This window comes from Amblyraja radiata, chromosome 2 (genome assembly GCF_010909765.2).
Source record: "Amblyraja radiata isolate CabotCenter1 chromosome 2, sAmbRad1.1.pri, whole genome shotgun sequence".
Taxonomy (NCBI): domain Eukaryota; kingdom Metazoa; phylum Chordata; class Chondrichthyes; order Rajiformes; family Rajidae; genus Amblyraja; species Amblyraja radiata.
The window spans coordinates 11,539,371-11,560,166 of record NC_045957.1 but is presented as its reverse complement, the minus strand read 5'-3'; the positions used below and the strand labels follow the sequence as shown (position 1 = coordinate 11,560,166).

General features: G+C 42.2%; 1 protein-coding gene and 1 non-coding gene across 8 annotated transcripts in view; both read right to left on the bottom strand.

Annotated features, from left to right (window-relative positions):
* The window catches only part of crem (cAMP responsive element modulator), a 68,991-nt gene extending 63,339 nt beyond the window's left edge, over positions 1 to 5,652 (bottom strand). For 5 of the 7 annotated variants that reach the window (XM_033042119.1, XM_033042109.1, XM_033042072.1 and 2 more), the window contains exon 1: positions 5,513 to 5,637. The gene's annotated coding sequence lies outside the window, so the exon portion shown is untranslated. Of the gene's footprint in view, positions 1 to 5,512 lie in introns of all 7 variants that reach the window. The other 2 variants (XM_033042089.1, XM_033042099.1) reach the window with 2 other exon arrangements.
* A 12,113-nt stretch (positions 5,653 to 17,765) lies between these two features.
* trnai-aau lies at positions 17,766 to 17,839 on the bottom strand. Its single transcript has one exon. It is a non-coding gene; the product is annotated as a tRNA-Ile (tRNA).
* Positions 17,840 to 20,796: the final 2,957 nt, after the last annotated feature.

The following is a 20,796-nucleotide window of genomic DNA, read 5'->3' as shown; positions in this document are numbered from 1 at the left end:
TAGAAAAAATTACAGCCAGATTTATCACTTCTGAGAATTTTTAGATACCAAAGGAATCAAGAAAAAACACAAATAATGCCTTACTTGATGAAATGCAGTGAGCAAACGCGATAATTCCCAATATTTTAAATGTTTACCAAGCACTTTAGCTGCTGTAGTCCCTTCAGTTCTCGCTTCTCTATACCTTCATTTCGCTTCACGTTTGGAATTCTAAAGTTGGGTACATGTCTCTCACACTTACCCCGACTCCCACAAATTTTTTCTGCCCAAAAAATTCAACATTTTGGCAGTTTTTAACAGGTAGGAAAGTGCGCGTTTCTAGCATTAATAACATATACCGGAAGTGACGGATGTCTTCCAGTTGGATTTAGCGGCTCCGTGCGTCGAGCCCTATGACCCAGTGGCCTTTCGTGCAACCCCCCTATTCTCTGCCTCAGAGAGCGGTGGAGGCTGGTTCTCTGGATGCTTTCAAGAGAGCCAGACAGAGCTCTTAAAGATAACGTTAATAATCTTGGGTATCATAGCTGGCCAGTAGAGCCCTATAACCCGTAAAGGGATATGGGGAAAAGGCAGGAACAGGGTATTGATTGTGGATAATCAGCCATGATCACATTGAATGGCGGTGCTGCCTCGAGGGGCCGAACGGCCTACTCCTGCATCTACTGTTTATAAAACCAATCTAAACTAAAATTCACTGCCTTATACTAGTGACACCATTATAACATTTTAACACCATCTGTGATTTTCTCATACTTCATTTAAATGCTACTCGGTTACTTAGAATTCTGCAAAGATTAATTCTTTTCACGAGATTAGGGGGCACAGAAGCACGGCTTTTGCCTCACAGCAACAGTCTTGGGTTAGATCTTATCCTCGGATACAGTCTGTGTGGAGTTCGCACGTTCTCCCTGTGACCGCATGGGATTCCTCTGGGCGCTTCGGTTTCCTCCCACATTGAAAGAAAATTGGTGTCTGTAAATTGCCACTCATGTGTAGGGAGTGAATGAGAAAGTGGGATAGCATAGAACTAGTGTGAACTGGTGATCGGTTGGAGTGGACTCTGTGGGCTGATGGGGCTTGATGCCATGCCATATCTCTAAACTGACTAAACTATTTGGGATGTGCAAGAAGGAACTGCTGATGCTGTTTTAATCGAAGTTTTAAAGCCGAAGACGCAGGTTTAAACTTGATGGATTATGCGCATCACAGTTGGTAACCATAAACCAATATTCTGTGCAAACTGAGCTAAAGTCAGTGAACATCTTGATGATATACCAATATTCTTGATCAACACTGATCTATTTGCACACGCATCCAATGTAGAGGAAATTTATCTGAATTTTTGATATGGTTGAGAGATCAAGTTTGCCAAAGAGCACAGAAACTATTGTCTTTCAACTCAAGTTGGGGGCTGACAAAAAAAGTGCTGGAGTAAATCAGCTGCTCTGAAGACCATGGATAGGTGATGTTTCCAGTCAGAACCCATCTTCAGACTGATTGACATTAAAAGGTGAAGCATTATTTAATCTTTACAGATTAATTTAATTGTTTTAAACCATACAATTAAAAGTTATCATTTGGCACTGACAAATTCTATGTGGTGATATACTCAATATTAAATGAATAATTTACGGACATGATCTTTATCAAGTTTTCATCCATATTCTTCCTCTCTCATTAAAAAACTATACAGTAAAGCCACGGGTATCCTAATTAGCTATTGTTAAATATATAAAGTGACAGTTTGTGATTGTTATTTGGCTAAAAGCAGCAAATGATTTGCATACTGGTCACCAGAACAGCTTTGAATAAATAGGAACGGTAAAGTTGCTGGAATCAGAAACCCAACAATTAAACACAGTATAGCATGAATATAGCCAGGTGTTCAAAATAGAATCACAGCTTTCAATTATTTAAGCATACACAATTCTCTATATCTTGCTTATATCTTAAAAAAAAAAAATTTAGGCAAGAAATCTGTGCCCATCTGCTACCATTATCTTAGAAAAGATCTCGGACCGAATTTGCACGTAAGAAAATGTTTCAATGCACTCAAATTTAACATCACCAAGAGGGGCTGTATAAACTAACTGCCAGCAAACATGATATATTAATATTTGCATGTTGATACAAGTGAAGCATTTTTAAATGTCACTAAATTTCTCCCACTGTCATTAGCAATTTGAACAGCAAATATAAAAAAGATTTGCTTGGTCAATTGCCATAAATTTAGAATTAATGTTCCCCGTTCCCTCCAAAAGCACCTAATCACAAGTCGGGTATAAATCACTTCCGCAATGAGCGCGTCCATATTTTACAATGAACACATATTTTAAATATTTTTTAATTTGGATTGGAATAAGCATCGAGAAGCATATTTGCTTATTAAGAGAGAGTAATGTTACAGTTCGGCCCTGAACATTAATTATAAGAAGTCCAACAGTGACACCCACTTGGAAACTAAATTAAATCGCCTGAGGGCCATACTCAATCGTATTCACGCCCAAAAATAATCGCACAAACGGTAACATCGGACCATAACCGATACCAGTTATTTCAAAATCAATTAGTTTCAAACCTATTGAATTTATAATTCCCCTTCCCTTTGCAATATCTATTTAGTGCCGTTTCAAAAAATAACAAATCTGCTCCATTCTGCTTTCAGACAATGCATTTGTAATAACTCAAGTCTTAGAAATGTAGGAGTGTTTTGCTCACTCTCTTAAATCTTAAGTATTCATTTCAGTGGAAACCGCTTGCTATTATTTAAACCCCACAACAGATTTCTGTGAAATCACCCCTCTATCTCCAATAATAAACAGCAAAATGACAACTTCAATTTGAAAGACCTCGTTGTTCATAGCCGGTTGCAACACGAACGTTTTTAAACGCTTTGAATGCGATCATTACACACACAAAAAGTATAATTGGAGGAGGCGTAGCTTGAGTGGTGCATGTCTATCAGTTACCGAAAGCTATCATTCTCTCGCCTCTAAACTGTCCCCAGATCCCCCTCACACGTTCAATTCAGAAGGGTTTTGGAGAGGAGGGAAGAAATGGACGCCTCTATAGCTGCTGCATTGCCACCGCATGATTACATCTGAACCGCTTCAGTACATTTCCACTGCAATTGCACAGGCTGACTAGTAGGAGGGTGCTGGCGAACCCCACATATAGGAGACAGAGGCACTGCGCCATTTCTAGAACCTTCCACTGCAGACCAAGCCGCCGCCATTTTAATCAGAGAGAACCTCCCGAAATAAATGCATTATTTTAACTTTTCCCTCTCATTTCCCCACCCATCACGGAGAAAAATAAACCCAAGACGTTGTGGGGTGTGGGGTGTCGACATGCCGTTGCTTTTATAAAAGCAACAACTCACTGCCCCGTTGCGGTTGCAGTTAAATTTTCGAAAATTTAAAAAATGCCCCCGGCCAAACTGCAGCCAGCCCCAGATTGTTGTATCAATAATCGGCGGGCAGTTTTTGCATCTAGGGCGAGCTGCTTCACGCATGAACGCACGCCCCCGATTGAGAAAACCCGATGAAGACTATTTGGATAAAGAGATCCAACGAGTTCAGTTGAACAGAATTGAAACTTGGAGAAACCGTTTCGAAAGCGCCATGCAAAATAGTCCAAGCTCCGAATTCCAACGCGTTTTAAAAAACAGCAATACAAAAAATAAAATCCTCCCCCCCCCCCCCCCGGGAAAGAAAGTTTTCAAAAAAGACCACACCGAAAAAAACCAACTAGATTCCTGGCACATAATTGCTGTTATATTCCATCAAGGCATTGATTGGCTCGAATTTACAACAAAAAAATCGGTTACAAATAAAGCGAGATGTTGTATAAGAGAGAGGAGAAGGAGGAAAAAAAACACACAAAAACACAATCCCGAGGAGAATAGTTTGCTGAAAGATTCTGTGTCCAGGCGCCGAGTAATTTCGTGTTGTCCCTTTTCCGACATGTTTTGTTTGGCCACGAAGTCAGTCCCAGACCCGAGTCTCCTCAAAGGCAAAAAGCGGGACAGACAGCGCAGAGACTCGCATGTCTCTCTCCCGCCTTCAAACTCCCTTTAAATAAATGTTCTACGTCTCTCTCCTCACTCACTCACTCACACACACATACGCACACACCGACAAGTCTCGGTCGTGTTTTCTGTGACAAAGTCTAACCAGGATAACGTCATGTTGTTACACTGTAGCAGATCATGTTGTCGCAAGTGGACAAACGTCAGGAGCTTACATACAAAAAATGGGCGGCTAAAGTAAAAGGAGACACGGCAAGCACCTCTTCTGTCATCTTTACAAGGTTGGGAGGTGGGAGAAATACTCACAGATATTCACATAATAACCACTCTGACAACAGCACAAATCGGGGGGAGAGGCAAATTCAAACCGCGGGAGTAAAGAGCGATTCGCCATTATATGCAATTTAAGAGGCCAAACAGCCCCCTTCTTTCAATGTTAAGTGTATTTCTGGATTTCGGGTGATTAGGGCAGCGTGAAGTTTAAACAAAAACAAAGCATATCGTGCTTTTTGGTCTTGCAAAAAAAAAAACACACACGGGTTGGCCTTGCCTTCGATCCGGAGCTGTCGTTATCTCCGGCTATTTAAGGAATTTAAAAAACGCCAGAAAGCAACTTGCAATGTCTTGCTTGCAAATTGCGGTGTCGAGCAGAGAAGTCAGAGATTATAGCTGACAATCTTTATATATATATTATAAAACATCGGAAACACAATTTCGCTCCCGCGATGGAGTCTTTGTTATTGATCTTCTGTAATAAGGCACTGGAGAGAACTTATGTTTCTGATTATAAACACAAATCAAACAATTTCACGATTTAAAACAGCACTAACTTGGAGGGTGGGGGAAAGAGAGACTGACTCTCAAAACACTTAGTTAATCTCAGCCTGTCACTGTGATCCTCACCCACCCTGCTCTCTGCATCGCTTAAAAGATCTGAAACTGGTTTTATTTATTTTAATTTCAGAGGGGTGTGTGTTGGAAGTACAGGTTCCCTCTGTCAGACTCTACAAACTCAAAGGCTGCAAACTCTGCTCCTGTCGCCAGCCGATGGACCCTCAACCCCCTCAAATAAAGGAAGAGGGTGCCGCAGCCACCTTCATGTCTTTTCCACTCTCTCTTGCACTGTTTCGCTCTCTATTCCCAGCTCGGGTCGGTTTCAATTCTTTGCATTAATGCAACGTGCATGCAGTGCGTGTGCTGTTATTACCACCGACTCTCACTTGACTTCTCCCTCCGTCTCCTCTCTCTATTCCCAGTTGTAGTCGGTTCATCGTCTTTGCATTGATGCTATGTGCATGCAGTGTGTGTGTGTGTGTGTGTGTGTCACCCTCTCCTCTCTCTCTCTATTCCCCAGCTCGGGTTTCTCCTCTTTGCATTAATGCTACGTGCATGCAGTCACAGTGCGTGTGCTGTTATTGCCACCGACTCTCGATTGACTTCTTTCTTCCCTCCGTCTCTCCCTCTCTCTTTCACTCCACTTACCACTTACGTAGTTTTACTCGTCACTGCTTACGGTGCGCTAGGAGTGGATGGCCGTGCTGATACGTAGCCGCCACGTCAAAGATATGCACTGAGAGCGTCACCTCCAGTCCCCTCAAACCAGGCGAGGCCGCAGCACCCGGCGCGCAGGCACCCGCGATCCTTCCGCCGCCGCCGCCGACGCAACTCGACGCCCCATTGGACGCCGCCTCCTAACGGCCCGGCCTTTCGAACCGCTCCCTGCCCGCCATTGGTCCGCGCCGCCCGCCCACCCCCCCCATCCGCGCTCTCGCTTCTACTCCGCCTCCGCCCCCTCCCCTTGCGCCCGTGCCCGGGTCTCATTTCTTGCCGCCTTTGGTTTGGCACCGTTTTCACTGCAGGGGCAACAACAACAATAACGGCAGAAGAAGGGGGGAAAAAACACGAGGCAAGGGTGTGGGGTGAAAATCGTGTGTGAACAACTCACTATATTATAACGGCGAATCGAACGTATGTATATATAGCCCCCGAGAATCTCGGAAGAATTTTTTTTTTTGCAAAGTTCCTGTATTGTACTTTTTTTTAACTTGAATAAAGTTTATATTTTGATTATTAAAAAAAGGGGGTGGTTGAGAATGAAGTGAGAGAGGGGGGGGGAAACGTTTTTGTGTTTTTAAAATACATATATATATATATATATCAATTGCCTTTCAAAGTCCATTTATTCAATGTATAGGAAGGGACTGCAGATGCTGGTTTAAACCGAAGATAGGACACAAAAAGTTTCCCTCTCACCATAGTTGCAACAGGGGGCAACAATCGCAGCTCCTATCCTATTCAAATGTCCGCCTGTGGTCAGTCAGTGGTGAGGTGTGAGCTTGGAATATCTGGGGGTTTTTAAAAATTTTGGTTGTAGCATTGGTGCAAACTTATTTTTTCCTCCCCACCCAGTGTAAGATGCTCAAGAAAGATAGGCGTTTGCAAAACCCTGGGGCAGATAATTGAAGGCCCTTCATTCCACTGCATGAGGGGACACGCGTTAACTGGGTTAGATTGTAGTTGGGTATGTTAAAAAGTTCTGGTTAATCTGCAACTGAATTGAGAGGCTGGAGTTCCCCTTTGTTGGGACCTGGATTTTTCTTTATGTGACATTGAACATCGCACAACATAGGCACGCCGCGAAATGTGGACGCCTCCACGTGGTAAACTGGTGTTACTGAAGATCTTGCAATTGCTGAATTAAACCAGCATGATTGGTTTTATCACAATTGCTGCTTCTCTGCTTTCGCCCCATGTTCTCTTGTTTTGCAAAAAATAAACTGATGTTTCTATATTTCTGTTTCTTCCTGCACTTCCATGTCCATTCAAACTGAGAGCGGCTACTCGTTTCACATATTTGAAAGCAGATCAAAAACGTTCAGCAGGTCAGCCATTAACCATGGGAAGAGAAGCACGGTGAACATATCGTGCCAAAAGCCCTTTGTCAGAAGTTATTACAGATTTCTAACAAAGCAATCATTTAAGTTGTAATGATACTGACAACCCAGAGGCCATGCATTTGAACATGAGGCCTGCCATAAGCAGCAATAGAAGCACATCACTTCACAAGCCATCTCCCTGTCAACAATGTAACCGACTGACAGACACAAAAGGTTGGAGTAATTCAGCGGGTCAGGCAACATCTCTGGAGAAAAGGAATAGATGATGTTTTGGGTCGATCCCTTAAGACTGTTCAAACCAACTGTTTGCCTCATCTATGAAACAGTCTGTCGTTCCTACATTGGCCTCATTAGCCATCTAACAACCCCAAAAACCAGAAGGATCTATGTCATCCTGGATCCCAAGATACTGCTCTGGGGGTCTGAGAGTGTAGATCATCTTAAGAACAAAACACTGCTGGAGCAACTCCATTAAGTAGCATCTGTGAAGGAAATGGAAGGACGGGGTTTCAGCTCTGAACCCTTCAGACTGATCAAGGGTCCTGATCTGAATTTGCCTCCGCAGATGCTGAATTCCTCCAGCAGTTTGCTTTTTGCTCATGATTCCTGCATCTGCAGTCTATTGTGTCTTCTTAAGATCTTTATATGTTTCAAGCCAACCACTTCGTATGTTTAATTTGTTGAATCTGTTGTACAATAAAACTCCCATCCCAGAACATGTTTTGCCTTTCTGAATGTTTGATGTACCTACATCTTAACTTTAAAGGATACCCAAGCCACTCTAGGTTGATGCTCATTTGACCTAATTACTTGTTTAAGTCATTACTCATTTGAACAGATGTGTGATACCTACTATATTACCTCTAAAGGCTAATGTGAAAATTCAATTTCACATAGAGAAATTTCTCATGGAGTACAGCACACGAGCAGTCCCTTTGGTTCACAATGTTTATATCAACCATAATGCCAATTTAAACTAATCCCATCTGCCTGCAAATGGTCTACTATCCCTCTATTCCCTCCCTGTTCACGTGCCTGCCTAAATTATTCTTTAAAATTGCTGTTGTACCTGCTGCCACCACCTCCCCATGTATCTTCTAGGCACCTACCACTCTGAAATAAAATTACCTTTGAATCTCCATTAAACTTCCTCTCATTACAAAGATCTGCCCTGAAGTATTTGATATTTCCACCCTGGGGAAAAAGACTGAATATCAAATCTATCCATGACTTACATAATTTTATGTACAGTGCTCTTCATAATGTTTGTGACAAAGAACCATCATTTAATTATTTGCCTCTGTGCGCCACAATTTGCGCTTTGTAATTGAAATAAATTACATGTGGTTAAAGTGCATATGTGGTTGTCAGATTTTAATAAATGCCATTTTTATACATTTTGGTTTCACCATGTAGAAATTACAGCAGTGTTTATACATCGTCCCCCCATTTCAGGGCACCATAATGTTTGGGACACAGAAATGTCATGTAAATGTAAGTAGTCATGTATGTTTAGTATTTTGTTGCATCTCCTTTGCATGCAATGACTGCTTGAAGTCTGCGATTCATGGACATCACCAGTTGCTGGGTGTCGTCTCTGATGATGCTCTGCCAGGCCTGTATTTCAGCCATCTTTAGCTTATTCTTGCTTTGGGAGCTAGTCCCCTTCAGTTTTCTCTTCAGCATATAAAATACCAGCTCAATTGGTTTCAGATCGGGTGATTGACTTGGCCACTCAAGAATTGACCATTTTTTAACTTTGTAAAACTCCTTTGTTGCTTTAGCAGTATGTTTGGGATCATTGTCTTGCTGTAGAATGAACTGCCGGCCAATGAGTTTTGAGGCAATTGAACTTGAGCAGATAACAGCAATAAAAGTTTCCAAAGGTGATGGAAAGACTAGGTGCTGAGAGCTCTCTTATACTTGCATTAAGGAGTCAATTAAACATGCCTGAGCAATTACAAATGCCTGTGAAGCCATGTGTCCCAAACATTATGGTGCCCTGAATTTACACAGCTGTAATTTCTACATGGTGAAACCAAAATGTATAAAAATGGCCTTTAATAAAAATCTGACAATGTGTACTTTAACCACATGTGAATTTTTTCTATTACAAATCTCAAATTGTGGAGTACAGAGGCAAATAAATAAATGATGAGTCTTTGTCCCAAACATTATGGAGGGCACTGTATTTTTGTCAGTTTGCCCCTCAGCCTCTCATGCTCCAAAGAAAACAATTAACTGGATATGCACTGAAACAGAACACACAATTCTAATTGCAGCAGCACTCAAGGTTTGTAGATCAATACATAGTACTCAATAGATGACATAATAACCAAAAAGCGAATTAAATTTTTTTTAAAACACAATATTGCGCAAAACAAAACAAAAGCCTAAAGTCGCTAGTGGAACCAAGGTAGTTTATTGTTCAAACTATTTAGTTGGTGTTTGTAGAAAGTTTGTCCAATCTCCTTGCACCTGGAGCAACAAACAATCTGCTTGAGGAACTTGGTTCGAGCAGCATCTAGAGGGAAATAGACTGGATGCTCAAGTCAGGACCCTTCATCTCAGTGCAGATGAATGGTCTCATCCCAAAACATCAACTGCCTATTTCCCTCCACAGATGCTGCTTGGGTGTTGAGTACTTCCAGCAGATTATTTGTTGCTCCAGATTCCAGCATTCCTCTCTCCTTATATATATCTCATACTCTGTAATTCAGGCATCATCTAAATGAAACTTCTGTATTCTCTCCAGATCCTCCACATCCTTTAATGTAGGAGGGGGCGCCGTCCAGTTGGGTATGGCTGCCCTGCCTACAGCTGTCCGTCTTTTCACTTTAAATTTTTTTTAGTATGTTATAATAATGTTTTGTTTTGGAGGTCTAGTCTTTTTATGTTGGGGGGGGGGGGGAGAAGGGGGAACGGCTTTTCCTAGTCCCTACCTGGTCGGAACGGTGGCTTTCCTCCGAGCAGCATCTTCGACTCGTCCTCGCGGCCGACCATCGGGTCTGTAGCGGCTTTTCCTGAGGGGACCGGCCAGAACCACGGCGTCGGCACAGCGCTGGAGCGCTATCGTGGAGCGGGCAATGCCTTGCCCGGGTCGCCGCTCTGGTGTGCTTGGTCCGCCGATTGAACATCGCGGAGCTGCAGGTCTGTGGAGCGGCCAGCTGCGGGCGGCGGCGCTGACTTTGACATTGCGGAGCCTGGGATCTTTCGCCGAGATCGCCAGTGGTGGAGCTCTGTCGTGGCTTCGGAAGCCGCGGCCTGAAACATCGGGCCGCCGTAACGGCGACTGCGGAGGCCTCAATAGGCCCGACTATGGGTGGACAAGGGGATGGGGACTGGACTTTATGCCTTCCCTCACAGTGGGAACCATTGTGGGGGGATGTTTTTATGTTTAATGTTAAATTCCTTTATAATGTTATGTTGTATTATTAATGTGCTGCAATGGCAACTCGAATTTCACTACACCAATTGGTGTATGTGACAATAAATGAACCTTTGATCAGAACTATTCGCAATACTCCAACTGCAGCCAAACCAAAGTTTTATACAATTACAATTACAAAACGACTTCACAACTTTTATACTCAATGCCCCAACTGATGAAAGCAAGTATGCTGTCTTTATCCGAAATGTCACCCATTCCTTCTCTCCAGAGATGCTGCCTGTCCCACTGAGTTACTTCAGGTTTCTGTGCCTATCTTCTGTCTTTACCATACTTTGTTTCACTTAGGGAACCGTGGAGTTGCACCCCAAGATTTCTCTACATGAAAGTATCTAAGGGCCCTGCCATTTATTCTGTATTTTCCTCTTTGAATTGACCTCCCAAAGTGCAGCACCTCACACTTGCCCAAATTAAACTCCATCTGCCATTTTATTGAGCATGTTTCCCTTTCAAGGCATTCACATATCCTTTTCGACCAGTGCACAATTAAAAAAATCGAATCACTTGTGGAAAATGCAGCCGTCAACATGAGTACGGGAAGCCCTCACAAGCAAAATAACCGTGACCAGAGATTAGATTTTGTTATGTTCATTGTAGAATCAGTGTTGGCTCTGATATCTGGGGAAGAACAACTTTTTGAAATAGTGCAATATAATTTTTAATGTATACCTTGCAGGGCTCTCACTCAACTTTTTTTCCCTGTTGCCAGCCGGGCAACCTAGGCAGCTTTTTAGGTTGCCAAATTACAGTTTAGGTGGTCATTTAAGACGGCTTGCATGACAAGTGCAATAATGTGCTCGGACGAAGTGCGTAGTTGCCAGTCGGAATTATTATTTCTGCTTCAAATAAAGTCACAAGCTAAATCAAGACATGATATACACCACAATGACGTGCAGCAAAATTATAATACAGTATCTCAACTCTTTTTACACATTGCAATTAATGCAATTTCTATTATTTCTTTCCACTTCCAAACAAAAATGTGGTTGGATTATTCAGCGTATGATCAACGTGTCAATAAATCCTGGACCATGGTAACATATATGCTTAACCATACACACTACAGATTGATGCAAGCATGTTTTCTGTGAAGGACTGAAAATTATCATTGCATGGGTCGTTATTGCTATTGGTACAGAAACACTCTCGCTTCCCACAAATACACAGGTTGCAAGGAAATTCCTAAAGGCATTTTATGATAATAGCTGTTAAAACCGACTATACCCATCTGACAGGTTGAACATTACACTAACTGACACGAGATGGCCAAAGGACATAACTGCAGCAAATGTTCTTTTGGTAATATGTTTAAAGGTGTCAAAACGCCACATTACCGGACATTCAGATTAGATGTATATGTTGTGAACAGCAATGAAGATACCCAGTTTGTACGCACCAGATTTAAAAAAATGTATTGATAAACGCTGTTTCCATCATTCCCACTTCAGAATTAACATTAAAATTTCAACTGAAATATCTCCTGACCAAATTTGTGATGTATATGACTGACTGTAGAAGTAAAACCTGGATAAATCCAACGTATAGTTGTGAATGTTGCTCATTAAATAACTACAGTACTGATACTCCATATTAAGAACATTGGATTTGCCGTTAAAATAAATTCTGTAATAATGTGTCAACGGTAGCAGTGACAATCGAACACTGCGGTTTTAATGTTTCACATGTTCACAATTTAATTAATCCATCTTTATGGATTAAAACAAACATTGGGAATTAAAACTTTGATTGCATTCCGTTATCAAACATAATCAATGTTCGCTCTGAAGACATTTCCAGCACAATAGGGTCGGGGGAGGGGGGGGGGGTGGGTTTGAGAAGGTAATCGGTGCAGAATGGATGAATTGAGGCAGGGGAATTAGTGTGTGTTGGTTGGAGTAGGTAAAAGTGAGGGGAGAGCGCGAGGGATGTCGGTGGTGTTGAATGGGGGGATCAGCGCAGGATGAATGGGGGGGGCAGTACAGTGTGGATCAGGGGGTCTGTGCAGGATAAATGGCGGGGGGGGACTACAGGGTGAATGGAATCAGGACAGTTAGTACAGTGTGGATCGGAGGGTCTGCAGGATTAATGGGGGTATCACTGCAGGATGGATGGGGGGGGGTCAGCGCAGGATGAATGAGGGGTACAGTACAGGATGAATGAGGGGTTCAGTACAGGATGAATGGGTGGTTCAGTGAAAGATGAATGGGGAGATCACTACAGGATGGATGGGATCACTACAGGATGGATGGGGGGTCAGTACGGGATGAATGGGGGGAGCAGTGCAGGATGGATGGGGGGAGCAGTGCAGGATGGATGGGAAGGGGGGGTCAGTACAGGATGAATTTGGGACCAGTGTAGGATGGATTGGGGGTGGCAGGAGAATCAATGCGAAGTGGATAGGGAGATCAGTGCAGGATGAATAGATGGGAGGGGGGGGGGGGTAGATGGGGAAGGGAGCACAGGGGATGTCAGTGAGGACTGAATAGAGGCGGGAATGGGGATCAGTGCGGGATTGAGAGGAGGGGTCCCAGGATAAGCGGGGGTGGAAGGTGGCGTGAGAGAGAGGGAGGAGGTGGGGAGGAAGGATGGTCAGCGCTCCTCGGACAACTCCGGCATCATCGCCCCGCTGCCTTGGCCGTCCCTGTCCACCGCCAATTGCCGTTACCAATGGGAGAGGCAATTGGGATCTCCTCGCCACCGCCTCCCCTCTTCCGCCAGCCAACGGGAAAGTGCGGGGCCGAGCGGTGCAGGTGATATAAGATCTTTGCTTCAGATGGCAGAAGGGGCCTCCTCCTTCCTCCCTCCCTTCCTTCTTCCCTCCCTCCCTCCCGGCCTCGGTGGGCGGGAGGGTTTGTTTTGAAAGCGTTTATCGCTGTTGGCGGAGTGGCACACAGCGGCCGCTATCAGGGGGGGGGGGGGGGGGAGGTGGAGCCGCTGTTGCAGTTTGGGGCACATTATTCGCTCCGACCCTCCATCACCTCGCACCTAGTATCTTTGTCCGCACTACAGTCGCCGCCGACACGAAACGTCCTGTTCCTTTTCTCAGAGATGCTGCCTGACCTGCTGAGTTACTCCAGTTTTTTGGATATATCTTTGGTATAAACCAGTATCTGCAGTGCCAAGCCCGGCAAAATGACTCGGCATTTAGGTTGCCCGGCGGCATTTTAGGTGGCCATTGGCACCCGGGCAACCGCTAATTTTGAGCCCTGCAGTTGGTTATTATCTCCTTTGAAAAACATTACCTGCAGCAGTACTACACCATTATACTACACTGGAGTATCAGTGTCGATTTTGTACTGCTGTTAAAGTGTGATCTGCCACAACCTCTGACTTGGAAGAGTGCTCCCAACTGACAGCCTATTTTGTGAAATGTATACAACTGTGGAAGATAAAATACTGTGTTCTTGGGTAGCCAGAGTTAATTCAGTTATATAACAGCCAATTTCTTATTAAAATTTACTTTGAGAGAAAACTTGTTACTCCTTGTGTTTGTTTCTCTTGCAGTTTCTCAGATTGATTCTCCATCAGTGTGCAATTTGTGCATTGAGCATTCAATATGAGCAGTTAACAAGTTCCTTTGTTGTTTTACGTTGGTTTTTAATCTATATCGGATTCACTGGAAGAATGTATAAATATGTCATATATTTGGGAAGAGAATAAAATTGCTGTTTATTCTGTATGTTGCTAATTTAAGTCAAAACTGAAATTAATTCCGCTTTAAACAAAATATAACCATATTTGGACTACCAGGGGACGCCGCACGATGGCAGCCTCGCCAACAGTCAGTCTGTATTTTCGTTTTTTTTTTGTTATTTATAGTGTGTTTTAAAAGTATGTGTTAATGTTCTCTAGTTTGTTTTATGTGAGGGGTAGGGGAGAGGGTCGGGGGAAACTATTTTTCAATCTGTTACCTTGCTGGAGATACGATTGTTTTCAATAGACAATGGGTGCAGGAGTAGGCCATTCGGCCCTTTGAGCCAGCAATGTGATCATGGCTGATCATCCCCAATCAGTACCCCGTTCCTGCCTTCTCCCCTTTTCCGGATCATATCTCTGGTCACTCTGTGGCCTAACATCCTGGAGCTGGAGGCCTTACTCGGGACTGACTTTGAGCCCCACCGCGGGGACGTGGACTGGCTGGGATCGCTTGCCTGGGATCCCTTGTGTGGGATTGACGCTCCAACCGCAACCTGCGGTTTTCACATCGAGGAGCTCGCAGTCTCAGGTAGAGATCGAAGTCGGGAGCTCCAAACAACGCAGAAGGTTTGGACTAGCCCCGACTCGGGATTAGAACGCCCGATGCGGGGGAGCTGAGATTCCCCCCCGATGCAGGAGTTTGATCGCCCTGACGCGGAGGGCCCGACCGCCGGCTACAGGAACCAAGATCACCCCGTCAACGGAAGGCTCGAGGCCCCCGACCGCGGGAGAACAAAGAAGGGAAGAGATTGAACTTTTTTTCGCTTCCATCACAGTGAGAGATGTGGAGGAATCATTGTGGTGGATGTTTATGTTAAAATGTATTTTGTGTGTTCTCGTGCTTTTTATTGGTATGACTGTGGCAAATAAAATTCCTCGTATGTTGCAAAACATACTTGGCTAATAAAGTATGATTATGGTTTATGTTGTGCTTTTCCATTTCACTGCGGGCCATACCTTTTACAGCCAAATAATTTTAACCGCAGTTGCTGTTTAATTATTACCGACTATTACACAGTTTATGTTCCCTGAGTGGTTTTTGGGTACTGTGAAATATTCAAATGGTGCTCAAATGTGCAATGCTTTTCACTCCAAAGCTATGGCAACTCTCCCGAACGTTTCATGAGCAGGAAAAATCACTTTGATATCACATTAATTCAGCAGGAAAGTAAGTTGTGTAAAAGCAGTCACAAAACTGGATGACTATATTTAAAGTAAAATAAACATTACACATTGCAGCAGCTTTTGCTTAAATTCTGAAATGGAAACTTTTTTCTCGCTTGGATTAACCTACACATTTTCAGAAAACTGCCTGGTTCTCATTTGAAACTGATTTGTTTTGTATTTCCTGCAATGGGCCAGAAACAAAACTATCTCCTGCCTTTCATTCAGAAATTAATGTGATGGGAGATGACATGAGTGGATGTTGTTGGGCGTAGACATGATGGACCAAAGGGCCTGTTTCAGTATTGTGTTACTTATGACTGTATACTCTATGGTTTTCAAAAATTGTAACAGGATTTTGATCAGTTGGGCAGATGGGCTGAAGAATGGTTGTTGGAATTTAATACAGAGAAATGTGAGGTGTTGCATTTTTGGAAGTCTATCATGGGCAGGATATAGTGCATGGGAAGGCTGGGGGGCGTGTAGAGCAGAGGGATGTAGGAGTGCAGGTACATAATTCCTTGAAATTGGTGTCACAGGTAGATAGGATGGTCAAAAAGACCTTCGTCAGTCAGAGTATTGAGTATAAAGGTTGGGGGGACATGTTGCAGTTATATAAGACGGAGGTGAGGCCGCATTTTGAATATTGTGTTCAGTTTTGGGCACCATGTTAGATGGAAGATGTCAAACTGGAAAGGGTGCAGGGAATGTTTATGAGAATATTGCGAGGACATGAGGGTCTGAGCTATAGGGAGCGGTTGAGCAGGCTAAGACTACTCGTTGGAGTGCAGGAGGATGAGGGATGATCTTATAGAAATGTACAAAACCATGAAAGGAATAGATCAAGAAACGAGCAGAGTCTCCTGCCCAAATTAGGGGAATTGAGAACTAGAGGACATAGGTTAAGGTGAAGGGGGGCCAAGATTTAATAGGAACCTGAGGAGTCGGTTTTATACACAATGGGTGGTGAGTATATGGAATGAGCTGTCAGAGCAGATAATTGCGGCAGGTACCATTGCAATGTTTATGAGACATTTCGACAGGTACATGGGTAGGATAGGTTTATAGAGCTTGGGGTGTAAGCTTGGGCAGCTTACAACCCAGCAGTATGAATATTGATTTCTCTAACTTCAAGTAACCCTTGCTTTCCATCTCCGTCCCTCCCACACCCGAGTTCTCTGAATTGCACTGTCCTCCTGATTAATTTCACTGTTTGTATGCCTCGTCAACTTCCCCTCAGCCATCAATGAACCATTCTACATTTCCTTAACCGTTGTCTGCTTTGATCTGTCGTTTTCACACCTTACCCTTCTATATCTCTAGTTTCCCTCTCTGAAGAAGTCCATTATTCACCCCCTTGCATTCTCGATATCACCATATGCATTCCTGGATCTCTCATATGGTGGGGATGAATTCCTGATCTTGCAACCTACCTTGTTATGACCTTTGCACTATTTTATATGCACGTTCTCTGCAGCACTAACTCCATATTCTACACTCTTTATTTTAAATGCACTATCTGATGTACTCACTATTGATATGATTTATCGTAATTAATTTATTAGCCAAGTATGTTTTGCAACATACAAAGAATTTTATTTTGCCATACAGTCATACCAAAAAAAGCAACAAGACACACAGGGGGGGGGGGGGGGGGAAGGTTACACTGGCTGTTACTCCCAGTTATTATTGCGGATTGATTAACTGAAGTTAAACGTGTGATTTAGAAGGGAGATTCCACCACAGGAGATTTCAGTGTAAAGCCAATTATGGTAATATTAGGCAATAGAGAAGTGTAACGGATGCAGCAAAAGTCAACTGTGCCTCTGAGTGATAGAATGAAAAATTACAGGCATTCAGCGCTGCAGAGGAAATAACTATCACAAGACATAGGGCCACAAAGCACTCAATTCTGTTTCAATATAACATAGGGAATGTGACGTCCCAAACCACCATTAATATCAACTTGTTGAAGAAAGAACTGCAGATGCTGGAAAAATCGAAGGTAGACAAAAATGCTGGAGAAACTCAGCGGGTGAGGCAGCATCTATGGAGCGAAGGAATAGGTGACGTTTCGGGTCGAGACCCTTCTTCAGACTGATGTTGTGGGGGGGGGGGGGGGGGAGAATATCAACTTGATGGGTTTAAACTTAAAGCAAAATACTGCAGAAGCTGAAAATCTGAGATAAGAACAGAAATTGCTAGGCAGGCACTATCTGTGCAAAGTGAAACAGACTTGACATTTCAGGCCAATAACATTTGATCAGAAGCTGTCAAAGTGTGAAAAGACTTTAAATTGCAGGGGCAAGGGGAGTGTCAAAGTGAAGATGGGGAGAGAGTGACACCAGTGGTAAACGACTGAGGTTTGAAAGAATGAAGGGTGTGAAATTACGAGAAGAGAAAAAAAAACTCATCTGAAATATAAGATTAAATATTTATCAGCAAAATAAAAACGACTAAATGAATATGCAGCTCTTATTTATTTTACCCTGGTTTATTACCTCGTATGATTCGTGGGAAAAAAGAAAGTTGGCCAGTACGGGGATCGAACCCGCGACCTTGGCGTTATTAGCACCACGCTCTAACCAACTGAGCTAACCGGCCAATGTATGCGAGCGTTTCAATCTGAACCAATTTATACAGATTATCAATTGTAACATGCAAGCTTATCTGAAAAGTTCTGGAAAATAATTAGAATAAAACATTTTTTTATTTTTGTTCCCAGACTTTCTCCATCTGCTGGTAACGATATATATGGTAAGTTAAGTGAACGTTTGTTCATTGCACTCTGTTTATATCTTGTGTATGGCCAGTTCATATTCCAGACAGTTTTATTAGTAATCTTGCAAACATTGGGCATTTAAAATGCTATTATTATTTTCTGTTTAATTAATTTCGTCTTCCAATATGCACGACTCTCCATTTGATTGCATATAATGTTGCTGCAGACGCTTTGTGTGCTGCTTTGTGAGTAGCAGATCCACATTTTGCCCTCTACTGTTCAACATCTGTTTTTGTGCACAGAAGTACAGAACGTGTCGAAAGTTAAGCACCAACTCTCTGCCTTTGGACTCGTCACTTGCACTAGGATCTTTGACCAATACTGACTTAAGAACTTTTTTTTTCCAATACCGAATTGCAGCCGTCTGAGTTTTATAAGAGAAACTTTTTTTTCTCAAAACTATATCCTATTCTTAACACCAACAGAAATACATTTGCAATGTGACATTATTTTCATTCATCGTGCTCGTACACAGTAGCGTGTAATTCAATACATATACTAGCAAAGTGTCAAAATTGCGAATGTTTCTTCTCCAAACTACCCAGCAATTAAACATTTGAGAAGCTAATCAAAGTACTTTGAGCTAAGAAGATGAATACACTTTCTAATGACCCATGTGCTTTATTCCAAGCGTGGGCTGCAGGTGCTGGTTCACCTCGAAAATAAACACAAATAGCTGGAGTAACACAGGAGGACAGGCAGCATCTCTGGAGAGAAGGAATAGGTAACGTTTCGGGCCGAACCCCTTCATCAGACTCCTCTGTAAAAAAACCCTCTGTGTGAATGAGTCACTGATGTTCAGGAAAAAGTTGTATTTAACTTATTTTTGTTACCTTTCTTTTTCAAGACGTTAGTTTTTAATAGCAGCATAATTACAAAATAACTTACTTTAAAACATTTGTAGTATAAAAATATTATAGTTGTGTGCAGGAAGTGAGTGAGATTGAACATGATCCAGCCATTATTTCCCAGGGACCCGTTAGGCTCTTAAATATCTGGAGAATGTGGTGAAATGGTTAGCGCTGAATACTGGAACAAGTGATCTTTGATCATCAGATATTTGGAGCTCATGAGATTGGTCACCATGCAGGTCAGAATAATTGTAGTATAATTTAGAAGGGGTGAAAACATCAAAAATCTCAATCCTCCTGAAAAACGTTGGTATTTCTGACAGTGGCTTAATAACCCTGGTCGAAGGAACACTCTATATAAGAGCTCGCCATTTCAGAGATGCACAATGTGGATTAAAATATAGTGATTTATTTGCAACAGCTTCATACAAAATGGGTAAAGTGGTGCACTGGATCTAAGGTACAATGATTACAAAACACCTTCTTCCGTTTATATATATTGTTTTAAATATATATTTTAAACAGATCTGACCCACACACTGAAAGATTAGGTCATGTCAGCAAATAGTTTGTTATTAAGCCGCTTCAAACACATAGCAAGATAGAGATGGTTAGAAATAGAATTCCAGACCTTCAAGTTTTAGCAGTTTTAGCAGTTTAAGGTGTTTGTGAAGTGGATCAAATAAATTTAAGGATTCTCAAGAGGCCTGCATGGAAAATGAATTCAGAAGGTAAGAGGGTTGGATAGTATTAGATTAGTTTATTGTCATATACACCAGAGTGCAATGAAATTCCTTGTTCACATATAGCTCATAGAACAAATATGGTAATGATAAAAATGACAATAAAATATAACGACGTGAAAAGATCAGAATGGTGCACAAATCTATCTTCACGGACTTCCCTGGGGCACTGCTTCCATTCATTCTTTGCATTAACTCTTGACAGTAGTCAGCCTTTACAGCCTAATCCAACCTGTTGAAATCTGCAGTCCTTATGTGGAATTCACATGTCAACTCACTCATTTATTTCTGCAAGCCTCCAGACATGTAAACAAATTATTCATTTAATTTGTCTCTGCTGGCTTGGCGACCATTCGGCTATTTTTTGTTAACAGTTGTTTTAGGTAACAAAAAGATCATTGATATAGCTCTGTGTCACACAATGGAAGGGAGTGCAGGAAAGGTTCACCAGAATGATTTGTGAAATTAGTTGAATGAGGGGTGTTGAGCAAACTCAGCCTACAAGCTCAGAAGAGCACTTATTGAAAATTAAAATTATTTAAGGATTAGTCGAGATAGATGCAGAGCTGATGTTTTCCCAAGATATGATATCCAGAGGAGGGATCATTTTCACTGGGAATATGGAAATTACAGAGATATTAAACACATAATATGGCTCTTTAGTAAAGAAGGCATGAAAAAACTCCCAGATATAATAGTGCCAAATGCAAACAGGAAATAAAAGATAACAGTATAAGCCTTAACAAATAATCAAAATAAGTTAATGATTCTAAAAACTGATATATACCAAGGTCCTGAAAATTAATTTCACAGAGCTTTGACAGAGGTAGTTGTGTATATAATGGATTCTCCAGTTAGTATCTTCCAAAATTCTAAACTTTCTGGAGTGATCACTGAATTCAAGGGTGGCAGATAAGACCCCATTATTTCAAGAAAAGGGAGAGATAGAAAAATGAACTATTCATCTTTGAACCAGACATTGGCAGTTATGAAAATACCAATATGAAACAATATGAAAATGATAGCATTGAGCAAAATAAACTTATTTATGAAAAATGAATTATATTCAAGAACATTCTGGACTTCTTTGACAGGATACTGTTGAGGATTCAGTGGGGAGTAGTGAAATTACAATATTTGTAGTATTTGGATTTTCTGAAAACTTTTGATAAAATCCCACAGTGC